The sequence below is a fragment of the Berghia stephanieae genome, chromosome 12 (genome assembly GCF_034508935.2).
Source record: "Berghia stephanieae isolate SIO BIC M18660-M18661 chromosome 12, UCSD_Bste_1.3, whole genome shotgun sequence".
Taxonomy (NCBI): domain Eukaryota; kingdom Metazoa; phylum Mollusca; class Gastropoda; order Nudibranchia; family Aeolidiidae; genus Berghia; species Berghia stephanieae.
The window spans coordinates 8727499-8747498 of record NC_088371.1 but is presented as its reverse complement, the minus strand read 5'-3'; the positions used below and the strand labels follow the sequence as shown (position 1 = coordinate 8747498).

The 20000-nt window shown below is 38.8% G+C and overlaps 1 protein-coding gene across 1 annotated transcript in view; it reads left to right on the top strand.

The window, feature by feature from the left end:
• The window catches only part of LOC144958362 (muscarinic acetylcholine receptor gar-2-like), a 488871-nt gene that overhangs the window by 15999 nt on the left and 452872 nt on the right, over positions 1–20000 (top strand). Inside the window, exon 2 of the mRNA XM_078890317.1 lies at positions 1937–2279. The gene's annotated coding sequence lies outside the window, so the exon portion shown is untranslated. The remainder of the gene's footprint in view (positions 1–1936; positions 2280–20000) is intronic.

Genomic DNA, 20000 nt, shown 5'->3' with positions numbered 1-20000 from the left:
ATCATAGTCGATGTTTTTGTTTTTGACTTGAAATTCGCTCACCACGTCGCGCACGTGCTAAAATGACCTTTCAGCCCCTTACTGTGGACAGGAAGTGTGTAGATTATTTTTTTTTTTGCCATCCGTGTCTTCTTGAACTATTTTCAAGGCAGGAAAACACAATGCAAAATACAATCCATTAATCTTCGCGATGTCACGACTTAGTTAAGAACAACATGCACGTGCCATTGGTCATCTTCAAGCTAGACAGTCTGTGACTAACGTCGCAAGAATGCTTAATATCACAAGGAGAATTGTAAATTCGTTAGCGAATCGATTTGAAATGACACAAACGCTAGGGATAAAATAATAATCATTTAAAACATGAGCTTTATCTATAGATAGTTCGAAGATGACGTCACTCAAGCCTTTGTTATTGTATTTTGCCATCCGCGTTTGTGAGCGATTCTCACTAAACTGTATTACCCCGACTATAAAAGTTCATGATAACACAATGATTTGTGTGTTGGTTCGTTATACTTCCGGATGGCAATGTTATGACCTTCTTAGCCAAGCGCATACTATCTATATCCGAAGTAACCTTGGTACCGCCATCTTTCAGTAAGACACTAACACTTGGTTTTCTTTTCAACTTTCTGTTGACGTATCTCCAAAAGCCTTTCGGACTATTCTTACATTCGTTTACCAATCTACATTCTAACGTTTTCATAGTATTTTGAACCGTGTATTTGGTGTTATTTCTAACCTTGACATATCTAGTAATATCTAATAGTTTTTAACAGTCGTAACGTCACTTCCTTCCTAATGACGTATGGTAACTTAGTAACACTGGCTCTAAACTATCGGAACAATGGCGGACGCCGTATGAAATATTTCTCCGGCGAGCTTAAACGCGTATCCAGAGGGAAAACCCCCCCCCCATCAATTTGATCATGTTTTGACTTTTACACATTCTGATCAAAAGGCATATGAAAAGGGAATGAAAAGTTCTAGCCAGCATGAAGAATAAAAAGTAATGATTTTCTTTGTTTAGAACCAAGATGGCCGCCGTTGCCGGGCGCGTGACATCAGACTACTGAATCCAATTATGAATATTATTTGTTGTAAGATACTTTTTGAATTTCTTGTACAATTTCTGTTTCTCATTGATTGTACGTTTAACGTTTTTTTTTTGTCAACCACAACAGTTTATTAGATCTAACATTTTAAAAGTCTTAATGGAATGTGTTTAGATTGTTTACATTTTAGTTTGTCTTAAAAAAAAATCAACCACGCTTCATTCACACCGTAGCCTTCAAGAGCATCCCGATTCACGGCCTTCAGGTCTTCTCTTGAGCATTGTAATTACCTTTGAAATAATCAAAATAAACACGTGAAGGATGTTTGGCGGATGAAAGATTTAATGATATAAGGAGTGAGTCATGATCACGTTTCCCCACCTTGGGCAAATGGTCACTATTATTATTACTACTACTACTATATATTATTATTATTATTATTATTATTATTATTATTATTATTATTATATTATTATTATTATTATTATTATTATTATTATTATATCATTATCATCATCATCATTCATTTATATTATTATTATTATTATTATTATTTATTATTATTATTATTATTATTATTATTATTATTATATTATTATTATTATTATTATTATTATTATTATTATTATTATTATTATTATTATTATTATTATTATTATTATTATTATTATTATTATTATTATTATCATTATCATTATCATTATTTTTATTATTATTCTTATTTTTATCATTATTATATTATTATTATTATTATTATTATTATTATTATTTATTATTATTATTATTATTATTATTATTATTATTATTTATTATTATTTCTTATATTATTACTATTATCATCATCCTTATTGTTACTACGATATTGACATCATCATCAGCATATACTACTAACATATTTATACATAACAAGAAAGACAACCAATCGCCACATCACAACATCAACACAACAAATCTTAAACACGTTTTATCTACTCTTGTTATCAAATTCAATAATTATTTTCTATAACTAAGAATACAATACTATCGAAAATGTTATGATGCCGTAACACAACAAACACAAACACACACACACCTCCACTCCCCATCACAAAAGGATTGGAATTGAGAATCAATGACGATTATACGTGGAGACCTTACTATCGTGTCAGAAGGACGGACATTCATCCGTGTTACAGATGTGAGTATTTCAGGGATGGAACTAACACTACGGATACTAGGACGGTGAGTAGATTTATTATAGATTGTTTTATAGAATGGGACGGATAACTGTTTGGGTCTGTTGTTTGATATGACAGTATTTCTATTTATCTCTATATTCAACTATATATATATATATATATATATATATATATATATATATATATATATATATATATGTCTGTCTGTCAATCTATCTATCTATCTTTCTATCTATTTATCTATGTCTTTACCTATCTATCTATTTATCTATCTGTCTGTCTGTTTATCTATCTACCTCTTTATCTATCTATCTATCTATCTATCTATCTGCCTTTCTATCCATCTAACTATATATCTATCGATCTATCTATTTATCAACCCACTAATCAATCTATATATTTATCTATCTATCTATCTATCTATATATCTATCTATCTATCTATCTATCTATCTATCTATTATATATATATATATATATATATATATATATATATATATATATATATATATTTATGAGTGTTGGTGGGTACTTGTAGGTACGAAAGTGCTCGATAATGGTGGTTAGAGCTAATATATAAATGTAAATTTTCACTCACATTATTCTTGCCAAGACGATTCGTTTCAGTGTTCCCACCTCATCAGTCGGCATAATCCATTTGTAAGAAATGTCCGTAGAAAACTCCAAACCAACGTTGGTTTGGAGTTTTCTACGGACATTTCTTACAAATGGATTATGCCGACTGATGAGGTGGGAACACTGAAACGAATCGTCTTGGCAAGAATAATGTGAGTGAAAATTTACATTTTATATATATATATATATATATATAATATATATATATATATATATATACCTGTTTATCCATCTATATTTGAATATATAATATATATATATATATATATATATATATATATATATATATATATATATATATACAAATTTATATTACAAAAGAAACATATTTTTAAAAAAACTACGTGAAATAATAAAGCTCAACATTTCCATATAAGGAGCTGCAAATAAAACATTGACAATGCAGTTTGGAACAACTTCTACAATTGTGTGTGATGATTTCGCAATCTTCTCTTCTCTTGAAGGCCTGAGAGGGGATGAAACAACACTATAGACATGACGAACATCACAGAGTGAATGTTTCATTTTTCTATTTATATTTCAATCGATTATTCTATGAACAGAAATCTTTTATTATTTCGCAATGTTAGCATTTGTCATTGTGCTCTCTTGTGTGTGTGTGTGTGTGTGTGTGTGTGTGTGTGTGAGTGTTGGTGGGTACTTGTAGGTACGAGAGTGCTCGATAATGTTGGTTAAAGCATATAAAATAAATAAGATCACTCACACAAAATATGCATGACCTTATTTATATAATATACATTCATTTATATATATATATAATATACATTCATTTATATATATATATATATATATATATATATATATATATATATATATAGAGAGAGAGAGAGAGAGAGAGAGAGAGAGAGAGAGAGAGAGTTGGAAGAAGGAAGGGGAATGCAGATTGATATTATACCTTCATTGATCAGCAACCACCGTCCATTTAGATGTCGCTACCAGCAACCCAAACTATCATCTATCGCTCGGCCTTAGATACGCCTCAGTGGTACCTATGCTGCACATCGTTAGAGAACCTTCACGTTACGTGTACGTTAACAGACTCAGCACACGACGACGTAAGACGTAAGATGCTAGATCCGGGTTGTTTTTTCTCTCTCGTATCTCGTTGATCGGCACGATTTCGTTATCTCTCCAATATAATAATTTCAAAAATTAATAAAATTCCCATTATACATCCGATGGGGGAATTTTTTCTTTAGAGTCTATTAATTCCAATGGAAGACTGGAATAACCCATGCGTCCGCCGCAGTGTAGCGCCGCAAATTGAGCTAGGGCGAGGTGACTTGCAGCGGCGGGTGATCGAACATGGTACCTTTCGGTTACGAAGCAAAGACTGTATCGCTGAGCCACGCTGTTCCACCGACAATCTATCCTCTGCCTCCCTTATGTTTTCGGAGTCCGTATGGTTAACTTTCTAGGTCCAACAAGATCAGTTCTATACTTACTTGCTTAATCCTCTTCGGCCCTTGAGGCACATGGGGCATCCATCAGACATCCTCTTCGGGCTTTGAGACGCATAGTGCATCCATCAGACATCCTCTTCGGGCCTTGAGGCACATAGGCCATCCACCAGACATCCTCTTCGGCCCTTGAGGCACATAGGGCATCCATCAGACATCCTCTTCGGGCCTTGAGGCACATAGGGCATCCATCAGACATCCTCTTCGGGCCTTGAGGCAAATAGGGCATCCATCAGACATCCTCTTCGGGCCTTGAGGCACATAGGGCATCCATCAGACATCCTCTTCGGGTCTTGAGGCACATAGGGCATCCATCAGACATCCTCTTCTGGCCTTGAGGCACATAGGGCATCCATCAGACATCCTCTTCGGGCCTTGAGGCAAATAGGGCATCCATCAGACATCCTCTTCGGGCCTTGAGGCACATAGGGCATCCATCAGACATCCTCTTCGGGCTTTGAGACGCATAGTGCATCCATCAGACATCCTCTTCGGGCCTTGAGGCACATAGGCCATCCACCAGACATCCTCTTCGGGCCTTGAGGCACATAGGGCATCCATCAGACATCCTCTTCGAGCCTTGAGGCACATAGTGCATCCATCAGACATCCTCTTCGGGCCTTGACACACACGGCATCCATCATACATCTTCTTCGGGCCTTGAGGCACATAGGCCATCCACCAGAAATCTCCATTCTATGAGGTCGGCTGCTTTAGTGATGGCTGTACTTTGCATTCCAGCACAGGCCTGCTTCCTTTCTTTATTTTTCCCATGGTCCTTCGCCAAGTTTTTCTTTGGGTCTTCCCCCACTTTCTCTTCCCATCAGCTACTGCCCAATACAGGACCTGTCTTGGGAAGTTACCTTTATTTCATTCTGGCCACATGACCGAGCCAACGCCTTCTTCTTCTTCTTCTTCTTTTTATTTGGCTTTCAATGTTAGTACAGTCCGCTTTCTTTAATAGATCCACTTTTATTATTTTGGCAATACTGACATAAAAAAACAACACAAAAAACAAAAACAAAAAAAAAACCCAAAAAAAACAAAAAACAAACCCAGAAACGTATTTCAAAATTTTTGCTAGACAGTTTACTTGTTCTTCAAATATCAATCGTTTAAAATGACCTTCACTTTGATTTTAAAAAACCCCGAAGATATCCGCTGGTAGTAAAGTGCTTTTTATCTTTTCTTTATTTGATTTACACCTGATTGCTTTATTAATTGATTGGATAGTCCATGCTATAATTAATTGTCATTGGTCTTCATTAGTAGTAGCCTATAGATAGAATGCGCTTGGCCAAGGAGTTCACAACATTGTCATCCGGAAGTATATCGGACCAACACACAAATTCTGTGTAACCATGAACTTTTATAGTCTGTCTAGTACAGTTTAGTGAGGACAACTCACAAACGCGGATGGCAAAAACAATAACAAAGGCCTGAATGACGTCATTTTCGAACTATCTATTGATTGAGATGGAGGGGGAGGGGCTGTGGAAAATAGAAACTTCATTTCTTGTTATTATCAACATAAAGTGCCTGCTCCATTCACTTTTCTGAATTAAAATTCACCCCAAATACCGGAGCATACTCAATGTCTCAATCTTTGCTATGTTACATGTTTGTGTGTTGAGAATATTGGCTATTAAGCTTAAATGCTGGCCAACTAACTTCACGGCGTTTGTGAGTGTTGAATAGTCACCTGGAACAACTACAAAAGACGTCTAACTTCTACGTCATGGCACAAGACCGAAGGGCTGGAGCTCAGGTGGTCGCTGGTTCGGATAAGTCAGTAAGTAAGTAGTAAGTAAGTAAGTAAGTAAGTAAGTTAGTATGTAAGTAAGTGTGTGTTGAACCCGTGACCTCAAGAAGTCGGGTTGAGTGGCTCTAGACAGACTAGAATTTGAAGCGATTTTTGGGGGGTCGTGGATAGCTCATACGGTAGAGTCACGACCTCCCCGGCCAGGCGGAGTTGCCGTGCCAGAAAGATCGCGGGTTCGAGGGTAGCCATCGTTATGTTATAGATAGAATGCGCTTGGCCAAGGAGTTCACAACATTGCCATCCGGAAGTATAACGGACCAACACACAAACTCTGTGTAACCATAAACGTTTATAGTCTGGTTAATACAGTTTAGTGAGAACAACTCACAAACGCGGATGGCAAAAACAATAACAAAGGCTCGAGTGACGTCATCTGCATACTATCTACAGATAGTTTGAAGATGACGTCACTCAGGCCTTTGTCATTGTTTTTGCCATCCGCGTTTGTGAGTTGTTCTCACTAAACTGTATCAACCTGACTATAAACGTTCATGGTTACACAGAGTTTGTGTGTTGGTCCGTTATACTTCCGGATGGCAATGTTGTGAACTCCTTGGCCAAGCGCATTCTATCTATAGATAGTATGCAGATGACGTCACTCAGGCCTTTGTTATTGTTTTTGCCATCCGCGTTGTTCTCACTAAACTGTATTAACCAGACTATAAAAGTTCATGGTTACACAAAGATTGTGTGTTGGTCCGTTATACTTCCGGATGGCAATGTTGTGAACTCCTTGGCCAAGCGCATTCTATCTATAGATAGTATGCGTTGGCTAAGAAGCTCATAACATGTCCATCCGGAAGTATAACGGTCCAACACACAAAACTGTGTGTATCCATGAACGTTTAATGTCGGGTTAATACAGTTCAGTGAGCGTTACTCATAAACGCGGATGGCAAAAAACAATAACTAACGACAACTCACTAGACGGTGCAAAAACCAAATAATGACGTCAAACTGCAAGTCCTTTTAGATTTCAGTATCAGGCTATAACATAACGATGGCTACGGCCTGACACTGAAATCCAAAAGGACTGGCAGTTTGACGTCATTATTTGTTTTTTGCACCGCTTAGTGAGTTGTCGTTAGTAGAGCTCATGGAAACAAGTTATTTCATTGGTTGAACTATTGAATTTAACTCACGATTTGTTTTCTTTTGTGGCAAAGGAATGGCATTTTGACGTCATTTTTTGGTCAGTGTCAGACCATAACTTTACGAATGCCACGGTTCGAGCCCCCATTCGCTGCGAAGTTATTATTGTCTGTTCTCTTCTGACTGGCACTATCCTACTCATTTCATTTCTTGGGAAAATAGAAGAGGTGGGAGATGAGATGTGGAAGGGGGGGGGGGGGGGGGGAGACGAGGTAGAAAGAAGGAGGAGAGGAGGGAGAAGGTGGAATGGGAAAGATAGACAGAGGTATGGGGAGGGGGGGGGGAGGGGAGGGGGAATGATAGAGGTGAGAGGTTGGTGATAGGCGGTAGAATGTTAGAAAGAGGGGATGAAGGCGTGGAGGGAGGGGGGGGGAGGTGAAGAGGAGGAGGCGAAATTAGTGAATCCAGAAATCATTCCACCAAACTAACCACACACTGACCATCCATCCATTAACCCGTTCCCGGCCGTATTCTGGACAAACACGTATTTCAATATTTGGCCTGAAATCTCGTCCTTCAATTATCGATCGATTGAAATGACCCTCAACTTGGCAAAACAAAAAAACAAAAAACAAAACAAAAACTCTCAAATAATGGACTTTGGCCTAAGTCTACATGTGCGACTATGTGGTCTAGTCGTATGACACTCGCTTTCGGATCGGAAGGTTCTGGGTTCGAGCCTCGCTCGGCGCATAGTTGAGTCCTTTACTCACATTCTCTCACCGTACTTCATAATTCAATCAATTTCATAAATTCCAAATACGTAAAATCAATCCAAATGTTAAGTCGTTTTGCCTAAGTAACCATTTTCAATATACGTGGAGTATTTCTAAGTCCGTAAAATAAAGATTCTTAGTAGGATGTTAGAACTTAGGTAAGTGCAGCTCATTGTAAAGTAGAATCAGAATAATCATAATAATCTAGAATCTAGCAACACTATGTTTTTCCCCTATTGTAAATTATTTCAAGTCACACCTCTTACTAGTTTCGACAGTTCCCCGTCAGTCTACAATCCAACCCCTAAGAGTAAGATCAAATCATATTCAAACCTGAAACGTCAATTCCTACATATTAATGTTAAACCCCGCCTTTTATGATATAATATTACTTTTGATAAAAGTTAGTTTTACGTTCAGTACGTCCAAATAATCTGTACGCCCAAATAATAAATTCCAACTATAATTTGATGCTATTATCCCCAATAACCAAGTAACACCGATCAAAGAAAGTAATTATCTAGTACTCAATATAATGACCAATCCTTTAACTTTGGAACGTAAAACTGTCCTAGACTACTCACTATAATGACCAAGTTTAACTGATATACAAGTACTGTGAACTCATTAAACCCACTTGCTATAAGCTAACTCTCTTACAAGGCGTCATGGCCCGTCCTAAATGTTAAATTTTGCTGTTGGCCAGGGACCCCTTGTAAAGCGCTTTTAGCACATTTAGTGGATGTTGCTCTATATAAAAGCTCAATTTTTTAAAACTCAATTTAAGTCTTACTGAAAATCCCAGGTTCAATAGTTTTTTTGCGAACATGAGGCTCGTTTAAATCGATCGATATAATTTGAAGGACGACTTTTCTGGCCAAAATTTTTAAATATGTGTTTGTCCATAATACGGCAGTTACCTTGTTAATATCAATAACGATCCAAGATTGATGAGAACAAATCATAATATTACAGTTGTCGCCCTTGAATCATTAATATACTGTATGGGTTATGAACCTTTGACTTTTCTGCACTTGTCTCCATGATGGGGGAAATGCGCTTCCCATGGGTTATGTTCCTTAGTTGTGTCAAGCACAGTTAAAAAGTTTTTAAAAAAGCTTTTATATAGCGCAATAAATAGCCACTAAACGTGCTCAAAGCGCTTTACAAGGGGTCCCTGGCCAACAGCAACACGAAACATGTAGAAAAAGACGTTATTAGGCTGTACTGTATTACAATTTTCTCTCGAACAGAGCCAGCGCTGTTAACGGCCAGGTAAGTACTCATTTTACACTTGAGTACGGTGAGAGAATGTGAGTAAAGGAATCAACTATGCGCTGAACGAGGCCTGAACCCAGGACCTTCCGATACGACATACCACTAGACCACATAGCCGCATTTAATATAATATTATCGATTGTGCGACTACTACTACTACTACTACTACTACTACTACTACTACTACTACTACGAATATTACTACAACTACTACTACTACTACTACTACTACTACTACTACTACTACTACTACTACTACTACTACTACTACTACTACTACAACTACTACTACTACTACTACTACTACTACTACTACTACTACTACTACTACTAATACTACTACTACTACTACTACTGCCGACACCACAGACTACCACAACCACCATCACCACCACCACCACCACAGCCTTATCGAAATCATCAGATCTTCTGGTATATTAGAATGCTGGTCGACATTATATAAAGATCAGCCATCCTCGCATTTTTACCTCCCTTTTGATCTGAAGGTCCTGGGTTCGAGTCCAGCTCTGACAGCTGTCCTGTCATAGTCATGAGATACTCCTTCAGGAAAATGTCCTGCGTCGATTTTTTACATCCCACCGAATTTTAATTTTGCGAAATACTTTATGATACTGAACATAGCGTTATCCAAATAGTACCTGGTGAAGACAATACTCAGTATGGTAATACGTACGCTAGCGTCTTGTCTCGTGCTACATGTGAAATGGTGCTGTTGGCTTGGGACCCTTTGTAAAACGCTTTAGGCACGTTTAGTAGATTTTGCTCTATTAAATGCTCAATTTTTAAACTACTACTAATACTACTACTACTACAACAACTGCTACTACAACTACTACTACTACTACTACTACTACTACTACTACTACTACTACTACTTACTACTACAACTACTACTACTACTACTACTACACTACTACTACTACTACTACTATACTACTACTACTACTACTACTACTACTACTACTACTACTACTACTACTACTAACTACACTACTAACTACTACTACTACTACTACTACTACTAACTACTACTACACTATACTACTACTACTACTACTACTACTACTACTACTACTACTATACTACACACTTACTACTACTACTACTACTACTACTACTACTACTACTACTACTACTACTACTACTACTACTACTACTACTACTACTACTACTACTACTACTACTACTACTACTACTACTACTACTACTACTACTACTACTACTTCTTCTACTACTACTACTACTACTACTACTACTACTACTACTACTACTACTACTACTACTACTACTACTACTACTACTACTACTACTACTAATACCACCACCACCACCTCATCGAAATCATCCAACCAAATTTCCCCAACTAAATCCAACTAAATTTAAAATATTTTTCAATCTTCTCGCCCCGGCTAACAAACCGTCTTAAGACAACAGAGACCCCTTCGTTATCATCGCCTCTTCGGCTTATTCGCCTGGCCCCATATTAGATCCACAGCCACAGCCCTCATCCGCCAATCAATAACGAGAACTGTGTTACTCCTTGACAGTTTGAACATAATTCTCAAACGCTAACCAACCACCCCCCTCCCCCCCCCCCACCACCTCCCTGCCCCACCCCTTATGATACGCTTGAGTATGGATACTAAGATTGTGGACACGAAATATTATTTTTCGATTTATTTGGGAAATAAAACACTTTAAACGATGCATCATCATCATCATCATCATCATCATCATCATCATCATCATCATCATCATCATCATCATCATCATTATAATATATAATAATAATAATAATAATAATAAATAATAATAATAATAATAATAATAATAATAATAATAATAATATATAATAATAATAATAATAATAATAATAATAATAATATATAATAATAATAATAATAATAATAATAATAATAATATCCAAAGAATATAAGCAATTACTACTGTTCGTTTCAGGCTATAGAAACCGGGATAAACTCCTTTTCCATGGGCCCAATGGCTCTGAAGGGCTACTTTTTTACTTTAAACATCCACAATCCATCATCCATCAAAGACGTTCCATTTTCTACAAAACATTGAACTGTTATGCTCTGCATATCTATATTTCATAGAGCAATATCTCATCAACGTGCCCAAAGCCTTTTACAATGTGTCCCAAGCCAACAGCAACATTTAACACTTAGCAGGACGTTAGTCAGGCGTTATGATATTTTTTTCCCATCAATGTCAACCATATTTACGGTATGTAAAAAGGTGTATTTCAGAGCAATTGGCCCATATCTATATGGCCTTGTACAACCGTCGCCATCGTAAACTATAGATAGTATGCGCTTGACTAAGAAGCTCACAACATTGCCATCCGGAAGTATAACGGACCAACACACAAAACTGTGTGTTACCGTGAACCTTTATAGTCTGGATAATACAGTTCAGTGAGAATTACTCATATACGCGGATGGCAAAAAAACAACAACAAAGACCTGAGTGACGTCAACTTCGAACTATCTATAGATAGTTCGAAGATGACGTCATTCAGATCTTTGTTATTGTTTTTTGCCATCCGCATTTATGAGTAATGCTCACTGAACTGTATTAACCCAACTATAAACGTTCATGGATACACATAATTTTGTGTGTTGGTCCGTTGTACTTCCGGATGGCAATGTTATAAGCTTCTTAGGCAAGCGCATAATATCTATATAGATGGCTCAAAGATGACGTCACTCAGGCCTTTGTTATTGTTTTTGCCATCCGCGTTTGTGAGTTGTTCTCACTAAACTGTATTAACCAGACTAAAAATGTTCATGGTTACACCGAGTTTGTGTGTTGGTCCGTTATATTTCCGGATGGCAATGTTGTGAACTCCTTGGCCAAGCGCATTCTATCTATAGCCCGACACTGACTAAAAAATGACGTCAAAAGGCCAGTCTTTGGCCACACAAGAAAACAAATCGTGAGTTGTATTCAATAGTTCAACCAATGGAATCACTAGTTTCCTTGAGCTCTACTAACGACAACTCACTAGACGGTGCAAAAACCTAAAAACTATACGTCCAAGCGGGTTCTAGTGTCGGGCCTTTTAGTTAACGATGTCTACTATGTGATCCGCCCAAAATTAAATAAAACATGATCCGTGAGGCTCGTATATAGATATTATGAAGTTGACGTCACTCTGGTCTTTGTTATTGCTTTTTGCCATCCGCGTTTATGAACTGTATTAACCTGACTATAAACGTTCATGGATACAGATAATTTTGTGTGTTGGTCCGTTGTACTTCCGGATGGAAATGTTATGAGCTTCTTAGCCAAGCGCATACTATCTATAGACTTCAGAGTTTTGATCTGCTGATCGCGAAGTCCCAGGTTTGAGAGTGTTCTATGCCAAGATGAGGGTCAAATCAATCGATCGATATTTTTGAAGGACGAGTTTTCTGGCCAAATTTTTAAATATGGGGTTTTCCAGAGTACGGCAGTATCGAGATACGAACAATGTCGGTAATCGGAATATCGACCCTCTGTGCGTCCTTCCATCCGTTCGTTGTTTCACTATCATGAGGCAAGCAAAGAGCGTGTAGGTAACGATTGTTATGTTACCAAGAGCTCTCACTTCCCGCTTTTGGTGAAGCCAAGCATCTTCCGTCTTCTACTCGTATTTTCTTCATTGTAAGCCTAGCGCGCATGATACACGCGGAGCACACCCACCTCGCTGTCTCGCCTGACACGCGACAATAGCATTGCGGTTAAAAGAAGTGAGAGCTCTTGGTAACTACGTTACCCTACACACTCTTTGAGGCAAGTAAACGATTTGATGCTCGTTCATCATCATAGCTTGTCGCTCCAACACCGAACCCACTCCACAGCATCTGGGGAGCAGACTCTTAGGTCATGGTCAGTGCAGCTGGGCCCATCCTGGCATTCTCTAAGGATGTGATCCATCGTCTGCTCTGGGCATCCACATGTACATACGCTTGTCTCAGCCACCCCCCCCCTTTTTTTCATACTTCCAGCTGTTCTCCCAACTTTTGCCCGTGCTCTGTTCAGTCATTATTCAGTCTTTATTCATTCCTGGAGAGCTCGGTTCCGTAGGGCAGTTCTTCTCTCGGATGCCCGTTGATGAATGGGCATTCGGATGTACTTTTGCAAACACAGATTTACAAACGGAAACGTAATTCGAATAATCATCCCGTCCGTCCGTGCGTCCGTGCGTCCGTACGTCTGTGTGTCCGTCCGTCCATCCGTTCGTTATAACACTATCATGAGACAAGGGAAAGATTTGATGTCCGTTGAAGAATGAACATTCGAATGTTCTGTTGCAAACACAGAGATACAAACGTAAACGATATTCGAATAATCATCCCGTTCGTTCGTCCGTTCGTTCGTCTGTTCTTCCGTCCGTCCGCCCGTCCATCCGTTCGTTGTATCGCTATCATGAGACAAGCGAATGACTTTATGCCTGGTGATGAATGGAGACGAAATAATTGTGTCTGCTTTTCACTTGGCGGTGCATGCAAGGGGAGCTAAATCAGTTATGGCGGGGATGGAGATAGATAAAAAGATAAAGAAATGGAAATTACCGTTCTTGGCTGGGGGGGGGGGGGGGGGGAGTTGGGTTGAGAGGGGGGGGGGGTGGCTGTAGAAGACTGATGCGGCTGGTGGGGGGGGGGGGGAGAGATTGTTGAATAAAAAGGAAAAACAAAAAAACAAAAACAAACCGAAGAGCGCATAGATCTCAAAGTTATTGGTGAAATCCAGACAGCGCTAGATGATTGTATGTCGTTTTATTTTGCCATCTTTATGATGATGATGATGATGATGATGATGATGATGATGATGATGATGATGATGATTATGATGATGATGATGATGATGATGATGATGATGATGATCTGATGATATGATGTGATGATGATGATGATGATGACGACGATGATGATGATGATGATGATGATGATGATGATGATGATGATGATGATGATGATGATGATGATGACGACGATGATTAGAATGAATTTATAGTGACATTGTTGAAATCTAAGATTTCATAAATTGATGACTTGACAAAGAAGTCCTTCAGAGCCATTCGTCCTATGGGGCCTGAGTTTATCTCGGTTTCTATCATCATCATTGCCTTTTTCACCCTGGGTCAGGGTATAGGCCACAGACAAACAGTTTCCATCCTTCTCTATCCCGAGCTTACTTTTTTTAAAAATCTCATTCCAGGTCTTACCACTTCTCTGTATATCAGCTTCTTTAATTCTTCTCCATGTTCCCCGTGGCCTTCCCCTTGATCTTCTGCCCGGAGGGTTCCAGTCCAATACTTTCTCTGTTATAGTTGAGTCATTCTTTCTAAGCGAGTGTCCAATCCACCTCCATCGTCTTCTTCCAATTCTAAGCTGCTTGTTTCTATAGGGAATGAGATTAGCGGAAGAGTAGCGTCCCTTGATTGGACGTCACCAGCGGAAAAGTTATTAGAGAGAGAACGTCATGTTGGTTGTGCGCATGCGTCTCTCGTCCTCGCTTCCGGGGATGAAAGTGGCTTGAGACACTTCACCGAAAGCGAGGACGAGAGAGACGCATGCGCAAAACCAAATTGACGTTCTCTCTGTAAGGTGACGTCCAATCCAGGGACGCTACTCTCCCGCTAATCTCATTCCCTATAGCATGAACCGTGGCTTGCTATCCTTTGGATAGGTCACTAGTCTATCACAAAGTACTTTCCGCAAATCTAACAGACTACCCATTCACTGCCAGGTGGACAGTTGACTTGACTTACTTTAACTCAAAGCTGATCGCTGACAGATTCGACCTACCTTACAGCATTAGCGGCCTGTATGATTTCTGTGCAAAGCCATGTCTGTTGAGCTTTTATATAGCGCAATATCCGCTAAACGTGTTCAAAGCGCTTTACAAAGAGTTCCCTGACCCAAAAAAAAACAAAAAAAAAAAAAAACAACATAAAACACCCCCCCCCCCCCCCCCCCCCCCCCCAAAAAAAAAACCCAACAAAAATCAAACAAAAAACAAAAACAAAGATAAAAACCCCAAACAAAACACAAAAAATACCGACTCCTCTCCCTCCCCCCCCCACCTCTGACCCCGACCTTAACAAAAGGCAGCTATATATAATATATAATATATATATATATATATATTATATAATATATATATATATATATATATATGATATATAAATCATAATGCTAGGATTAATTTTAATTTGCCATTTATTTTGCACACGATTCAGTCCGATATATTACCGTTTTGAGAAGGCTGATCACACATTCTATTCATCAACGAATCGATCGATCGATCCATCTGCCAGTCATTGAACCATTCGGTCCAGTGATGGTCAACTCATTGACCATTCGACCATGATCTCACAGAAAAGTGAGTGGAGCAGGCACTTATGTTGATAATATGTAATAAACAAAAAAGAAGTGAGAAGGAAAGTGTTAGAAGACAATAGAAAATGAAAACTTTTTGCGGCCATGGGGGCTCGAACAGTAGCCTTCGTTGTGTTACAGTCTGATACTGAAATCCAAAAGGACTGGCAGTTTGACGTCATTATTTGGTTTTTGCACCGCTTAGTGAGTTGTCGTTAGTGGAGCTCATGGAAACAAGTTATTTCATTGGTTGAACTATTGAATACAACTCACGATTTGTTTTCTTTTGTGGCAAAAGACTGGCAGTTTGACGTCATTTTTTGGTCAGTATCAGGCCATAACTTTACGAAGGCCACACTCGAACCGAAGCCATCGTTAACTTATTGTCTGACACTGATCGAAAAATGACGTCAAAAGACAAGTCTTGGGCCACAAAAAAACCCCCCAAAAAACAACAAAAAACAAAACAAATCGTGAGTTGTATTCAATAGTTCAACCAATGGGACCACTTGTTTCCATGAGCACTACTAACGACAACTCACTAGACGGTGCAAAAAACAAATAATGACGTCAAAATGCCAGTCTTTTTAGGTTTCAGTGTCACTTAACGATGGCTACGCTCGAACCCACGATCTTACTGGTACAGGATAGCTCAGACAGTAGAGCCGCGCTTTCCCCGGCCAGGCAGAGTTGTCGTTCCAGTAAGTTAGTCGGTTCGAGCCCCCATCGCCGCGATAATTTGAATTCCCTATAGATAGTATGCGCTTGGCGAAGAAGCTCACAACTTTGCCATCCGGAAGTATAACGGACTAACACACAAAACTCTTTGTAACCATGAACGTTCAGTCTTGTTCATTCAGTTTAGTGAGAATTACTCATAAACGTGGATGGCAAAAAAAAACAATAACAGAGACATGAGTGACGTCATCTTCGTTCTATCTATAATATATCAAGTGTGCGCTTGGCAACTAAACTCACAACATTTCCATCTGGAAATATAACGCACCAACACACAAAACTATGTGTAACCTTGAACGTTTATAGTCTGGTTAATACAGTTTAGTGAAAATTACTCATAAACGCGTATGGCAAAAAGCAATGACAAAGACCTGAGTGACGTCAACTTCATTCTATCTATTGTCTTCTGACAGATTCCGACTCACTTCATTTATTGATATTATGACCATCTTATCTCACATCATCTCCCAGCAGTAATGGGAGATAATCTCATCTAAATGGTACGTAAGGATGGACTTGGAAGAAGAGGGGGGGGGGGGGGGGTGGATATAAAGAAAATGAGAGGAAAAGAAATGAATTAGAATATGTGAGAGTGAGAGAGATGGAGAGAGAGAGAGAGAGAGAGAGAGAGAGAGGAGAGCGAGCGAGAGTGAGAGAGATGGAGAGAGAGAGGGGGAGAGAAAGAAAAAGGGAGAGAGAGAGATGGAGAGAGATAGAGAGAGATGGAAAGAGAGAGAGAGATGGAGAGAGGGAGAGAGATGAAGAGAGGGATAGAGAGATGGAGAGAGGGATAGAGAGATGGAGAGGGATGGAGAAGGAAGGGAATGGAGAGAGGGGGAAAGAGCGATGGAGAGAGGGAGAGAGAGGAAGAAAGAAATAAAGAGAGAGAGAGCGAACGAGAGAGAGATGGAGAGGGAGAGAGAGAAAGAAAGGAAGAAAGAAAGAAAGAAAGAGAGAGAGAGAAATAAATAAAGAAAGAAAGAAAGAGAGAGGGAGAGGGAGAGAGAGAGAGAGGGGGTGAGAGAGGTCAAGAGAGAGAGAGGTCAAGAGAGAGAGAGATTGAGAGAGATAGTGACAGAGAGAGATAGTGACAGAGAGAGTGAGTGAAAAAGTTCAAACTCGTTCCGAATACGCCCACAAGAGGTCGAAATTTCATTCGCCATGAATTCATTAGAATAGACTAAGATAAATACAGTATATATAGAATGAAGTTGACGTCACTTTGGTCTTTGTTATTGTTTTTTGCCATCCGCGTTTATGTGTAATTCTCACTTAACTGTATTATTCAGACTATAAAAGTTCATGATTACACAGAGTTTTGTGTGTTGGTCCGTTATACTTCCGGATGACAATGTTGCGAGCTTCTTAGCCAACGCATACTATCTATATGTTCCTCTTCTTTCAGCCTATCCCGCATTTTTCAGGGTTGCCATAATGAATGCCACATCTCCATGCATCTCGGTTCAGAGCATCATCTTCCTCCAGGCCCAGTTCTTTCATATCGTCCTTTACCTTATCCAACCATCTAGTCTTTGGGCGTCCCAATTTCCCCTTTCCCACTAATTGTAAGTCCAATGCTTTCCTACCCACGTACTCCATCTCTCATTTCTTTCCATGTCCGAACTATTTTAATCTATCTTCTCTCATCTTTATTGATACATTCTTCACTTCAGCCAACCTTCAAATTCGTTCATTTCTCACTTTATCTTTTCTTGTCCAGCCAAGTGACCATCTCGACATCCTCATTTCTGCCACCTCAATTTCTTTATCTTGTTTCTTTGTTGTACCTGCTGTCTCTAGTACATTGCTGGTCTTACAACTGGTGTTTATATTTCCCCCTTCAGCTTTTCGGAAATTCGTTTGTTACACATAAGTCCAGTTACCTTCCTCCAATTATTCCTGCCTGCCTGTATCCTATTCTTAACCTCCATCTCATTGCCCCCATCTCATTGAACAGTTGTACCTAAGTAATTGAATTGGCTTGTTTCTGGCACCTCCTCTTCTATCCTTATTGATGGTTCTGCTCTCTGTTGTCCGATGCACAAATACTCTGTCTTCGATCTGCTTACCCTTAATCCCCTCCTTTCCAACACCTGTCTCCAACCCTCCAGTTCCTTTTCCGCCTTAGCTTTTGTATCACTCAAAAATACTACACCATCCACATGGTTTCATGGTGCCTCTCGCCGAATGGGTTCTGTTACTATTGCAAACAGCAGTGGGCTGAGAGCAGATCCTTGGTGTAATCCAACTCTTACAGTAAACGGATCAGTTGAGCTGTCCATACCACTGTTTTGTTTCCTTTGTTCATATCTTTGATAACTTTGATATATATTTCTGTTACCCCCTTTGCTCTTAGACAGTACCACATTTCTCCAATCATATGCTTTCTCCAGGTCAATGAACACGCAATGTAATTCTCTTTGCTTTTCTCGATACTTCTCTGCGGTCACTTTTAGAGCAAATATAGCATCCGTTAAACTTTTACCAGCAAAAAGTCCAAACTGTCCTTTACTTATGTCTACATCTTTTCTAATCCTCTTATCGATTACTCTTTCCCATAGCTTTATTGTATGACATACTATCTATAATAATATATGCTTTGGAAATTAACCCCCCCCCCCCACCTTTTAAATATCGATCAATTTAAATAATCCTCATCTTGGCAAAAACTCTCAAACCTGGATTTTCGCGAAGTTTTCTTTGACGTCCCAGGTTTAAAAGTTTTTGTCAAGATGAGGGTCATTTAAATGGATCGATATTTGAAGGATGAGTTTTCTGGCCAAATTGTTGAAAACGTGTTTTATTTTTTTTTTTTTCAGAGAACGGCAGTGAAATGAATAAAACTCTTTTAACACGTGTTAAAATCTTTATTTTTGTGTGTCAATGGTTTTGAATGTGTTATGGATTGCGGTAATGTGTGACAGTCTTGGTCTATGTGTGTGTATGTATCTGTGTGTGTGTATGAGAGATAGATAGATAGAGAGAGAGAGAGAGTGAGTGAGTGTGTATGTGTGTGTGTGAGAGATATAGATAGATAGATAGATTGTTAGATAGATATATAGATAGATAGAGATAGATAGATAGAGAGAGAGAGAGAGAGTATATTTGTGTGAGAGAGATATAGATAGATAGATTGATAGAATGTTGATTATAATGTTAGATAGATAGATATAGATAGATAGATAGATAGATAGATAGATAGATAGATAGATAGATAGATAGATAGATGGATAGATAGATAGATGGTTTGATGTAGATAAATAGATAGATAGATATATAGATAGATAGATAGATAGGTAGATAGTGTGTGTGTGTGTGTGTGTGTGAGAGAGAGAGAGAGAGAGAGAGAGAGAGAGAGAGAGAGAGAGAGAGAGAGTCTGTGTGTGAGTGTGTGTGTGTGTGTGTGAGTGTGTGTGAGTGTGTGAGTGTTTCTATGTGCCTCTATAATATGTAATAATTTCATTTTCCATTTAATCCGCTCAGTTATTATTCCTACGTGTAAAGCGCCTAGAGCATGTTTGATCGGGGTGGGAAT